We start from the raw sequence: 4,422 nt of genomic DNA on the forward strand, positions 1-4,422 counted from the left end.
GCTTTTTCAAAGCAAAGAACAAAAACATCATAGGGGGATGTTGCAGTCAAGGTGCATGTCCTGAAGAACAAGAAAAAGTTGGCTATTGCAGAAATGTTTTCTAAAAGCTAGCTGATGTGAATGAAAAAACTTAATGGGCCAAAGCAATCTAGCAGGGTCAAGAGTATGAAATGTGTTTGGCGATTTGTAGCACGTGCCAATAACACAAATAGGGCCATAGGTGCTGGGTGATGAATGGTTATAAACAGAGGGGCCAGGCTATAATAAGGCAGGAAGCTATCTGCACAGCATACACTAGATTTGCCTGCACAACCTGCTTCCTCTCCCGTTGCTGCTTTCTGCAAAATTCACAGAACTTGATGATAGCGTACTGTGGGGTGCACCGGTGGTAAGTTGGCATGTCGAAACTGTGCTAAGGGACGACGACAGAGCAAGAATTGCTACCCTGTGCAGTGATGTTGTTACCGTGGTCTTTGTTCCTAGAGTAGCTTTACCAGTTCCACAGGGCTTATTTTGCAGTCTGCAAGTAATCATGTCTGTAGCAAGCAGTAACAGGCAAATGATGGTAGCAGATAGACATACAAGTGCATCGACGACATCTTCTCAAGGCTTCAAGAATGGCGTGTTAAACAAATTGCTGTGGCTGACCAAGGAAGCGCTTCTGAACAACTGCTTAACACCAATAAAGCCCATTTCGCGAGCAGCTGTGACAATAGCATTGTGAACACATCCAGTTTCGTACCACTGATCTCCCAATCGAAAGTGACCATGAGCAAAATCACCAACAAACACTGGCATTGCCAATGAGGCGCTTCAAGACCACTGCATTTTTCTGACTGCAGTGGGAACCAACATCCCACTTCAACTTAATATTGCCAAGCATTTGTTAATATTGACTTAACACTGCTAAGAAAAAAGCAATGGCAAAGGTTTTCTCATTTTTTTTGTTTGTCATCAAAACTCGTTAAGCCCAACTTGCTCTGTGGACAGTTTTGATTGCATAAGCTGCTGCCACACTTTTTTTTCTGCACTACATCAGTTGAAATGCTGATGAGAAACAGACTTATGAGTTGGCACATATAGATTTGTACACTGTCAACCAGCCGTGATTTAAAAGCGGATGATTCTAGTTTGTAATCGCGTAATACCATGTTGTTACAACCTAAACCGAAATGGCTAGAGGTAGTGTTCAGTCACCCATTCATCACGCCGTTATATTTATTGCAGGCAAATGTGCGCACAGCCGGCAGGAAATAAAAAGAAATGACGCTCCCGAAGGTACATTTGCACTGCACCGATGTTTTCACACAGGTTACACAGTTCTTCCGGAGAGTCGTTACACGAGCACCCATCATCACAAAATGTATTGAATGGAGCACCAAGGCGCAGAAGGATGGCGACATCGCTGTTGTCGCCGCAGAAAACAGTCCGACGGCCGTGCACCCAAGCTCGCGTCACGTCGCACACACGACAATTCTCAAGCACAGTGCCAACACGAATCGCGATCAAAATGGTAATGAATGCGTAGCAGAAAAGGTCATGTGCACGCTTCGGTCGCGATCACTGCAACCATCGCAACGAATGAACCAAGCCGGATCTCCGGTTGCACTATCCCCAGACATGTAAAAAGCTTTTGAGGCTGGTTAGTTTGCAATTATGGAATCATTATAAAAACAGTACCCCCCCCCCCCCCAGACAAAACTGTACAAATGCTCGTAGTGTCTGCCATGTTTCTGGTCGTCTCTTCATTGCTCACAGAATAAATTTCTGCAATGTTGTTTTCATGCTCTGTTCACGCTGTCGGGTGCTGCTACTAGCAGTCTTTCTCAACACACCCTCCAGCTCAGGTTTCGGTGGTTGACGACGCGCGTCCTTGCCAAAACCTCTTTGTAATCTACATTATTGTACACCAAGTCTCAGCTGTAAAATAACGATGATTTGATGTTTGCCTCCTCTACAGAAGTTCACGCCCAAGAGGGGTTTTCTGCTGTCGGCTCTTGCCAAGAAGAACCTCCTGATTCACAGCATGCCGAAGCCATGCAAGCCAACACAGAGCACGACTGCATCGAGAAGCTCCGAATTTCTGATTTTCTTTCCACAAATGTTATACTCAAAACATTAACTGGAATTTCAGGGCACAAACTTCCTGACAGTATAGGATAGTCGCACTGTCAAAGCATGTGGGAATGAGAACAAAATTGAAGCTTCAACAACAGACAGGATCTTGCTTACGTTTATTGCCTTGAAACATGCCCTGTCATTTTCATGCCTTGCTACATTATTTAAATGCAGCGGAGCATCAGTGCACAGGTATTTTGCGCACACACTTCCTCTAATAGCTGCAGTATTGGAGCCAGCCATTGAGTGGCCATCTAAAAAGGAAGTGCTCGACAACATGCCTGTGCACTTCAAGCTGTACACAAGGGCGTGTGGTGTAGTAGACTGCACTAAAATTTCTGCTGAGAGGTCAGGGTGTGTTACATGCCGTTTACTGACGTATTCGCAGTACAAATCGACTCATGCAATAATATTTCTCGTTTGTGTTATTCCTCGAGGGACTATTACCTTCACAAGCAAAGCATCTGGTGGCCATGCCTCTGATTAGGCTATAACTGCACAGTCACCCTGCTGAAAAAAGTTCATGCAATAACCTCATAGATAATTCATCATAGGATATCATACAATCTGTATGATATATCATACAATGCGTATGATATTCTATGACATCTCTATGATGACTGTATGATTTTACAGAAATGTATGACATTGAATGATAATTTTCTATGAGTTGTATGATAAACTTTATGAGTTTATTGCACCATACAACTTTTTTCCGCAGGGCAGGCCTCATGGAAAAATTTGACTATTTCACCGATGACATAATGGTCGACAGGGGCTTTTTCATTCACGACATGTGCACATCCCGGACAGTTGGTACTGTTAGGCCCCCATTTGCAGGCAGGTCAAGCCGGTCCCAAGCTAGTGAGGCCATGAAGACGGTTGAGATAGCTAGGGCTCGTGTTCACGTGGAAAGAGCCATTCAGAAAATCAAAATGCTCAAATTCTTCAGGTCTACAATAATGTTGGAGATGCTGCAACATGTTTATCACCTCTTCACAGTGGGCTGTGGCATTACAAATCTCTGTGCTTCAATACTGTCTGATGCCAAATTTATTTAGTGAACTACCTTCCTTTCCTGAGCAGTTGCAAAATTTACAGACCATCACATGTGAAAATGTGCCGTATTATGTGCTGATTTTTCATCATGAGGCATAACTGCCCTCCCAAATTTAAGTTATACTGTGTAGAATATGCATGGAACATGCCCATGCATTCCGAACGAGCTGTATTGACAACCCATAAATGAAATTATCACTTATTAAAAACCTTTCAAACGTGTGATAGTTTGCTGTTTCTTCAGATCAGCAAACGGTCATTTCGTCACATCGGTGCTTATGTTCGAATGCATATTGTAGGTCTGAGCCATTTAAAAATGACTGAATTGAAGTTGTGCTTATCTTGTCGTGTGTATTGCTGGTTTTCATTTGGGGAGCGTATTTGTGCAGTTTAAAACTTAACCATTGTGAATGTGCACTTCACACTTAAACCACTTTTGTAAATATGACACGTTTTCATTGATTTACAAACCACTGTACTGGAAAAAAACAACAACACTCGTCACTAACATCGCACTTTTACAGTAGCAAACATCTTGAAATTCTTTTTTTCTACCTGCAAAATAAATAAGTAGAATCAGGTGCCATCAAGCATTCATGATTTGGGACAGGCCATTCATTGACTAGATGTGCTTTGTACAACTTTGTGCTTTTTATTGTTTTGTTCTTGTGATGCCGCTCCGGCCAGGGCCCTTCATTGAGCCAGCAGCTCGTCTAAATAAACAAAAATACATAAGTTGCTATTGTACCTTGCTTATTTGCACAAGCTTGTGTTGTAAACGCTCTTCCTTATCACTGTGGCGAAAGCCAAGAGCATGTCTCTCACGCTTTCCCTCGTTCCTGCCTCCCCTCACCCTCGACCGGTCACACTATATAAGCTGGCTGATCAGTATGAATACAGGCTTTTTCTATTCCGAGCGTCCGTCGTGTTTCATGGAAGCACGGCACGCACAATGCGTATACTAGCTTTGTAACAGTGGCGACGAGCTCAAAGCGAACCCACGATGAGAGTCAACCTGAAACGACGGTCAAGGCTGAGCCGCTGGACACAACCATTTCGGCCATGGCACATCACCAGCTTCCCGAGTATGACGAGCGCAGTGACAACTGGAGGGCGTATCTTACGAAAGTTGAAGCCTACTTCGAAGCAACTGGAATCGAAGATTCAGTGAAGAAGAGGGCGCTGCTCATTTCTGCACTGAGCACATGCACAGTACAAGTACTTTCGGGGAAAGTTGCACCGAAG

General features: G+C 43.8%; 1 pseudogene; it reads left to right on the top strand.

The window, feature by feature from the left end:
* Nucleotides 1-2,020: 2,020 nt before the first annotated feature.
* Nucleotides 2,021-2,633, top strand: LOC149327176 (uncharacterized; annotated as a pseudogene).
* The last annotated feature ends 1,789 nt before the right edge of the window (nucleotides 2,634-4,422 follow it).

Source organism: Amblyomma mixtum, chromosome 10 (assembly GCF_055824585.1).
Source record: "Amblyomma mixtum isolate Tamu chromosome 10, ASM5582458v1, whole genome shotgun sequence".
In the NCBI taxonomy this organism is placed as follows: domain Eukaryota; kingdom Metazoa; phylum Arthropoda; class Arachnida; order Ixodida; family Ixodidae; genus Amblyomma; species Amblyomma mixtum.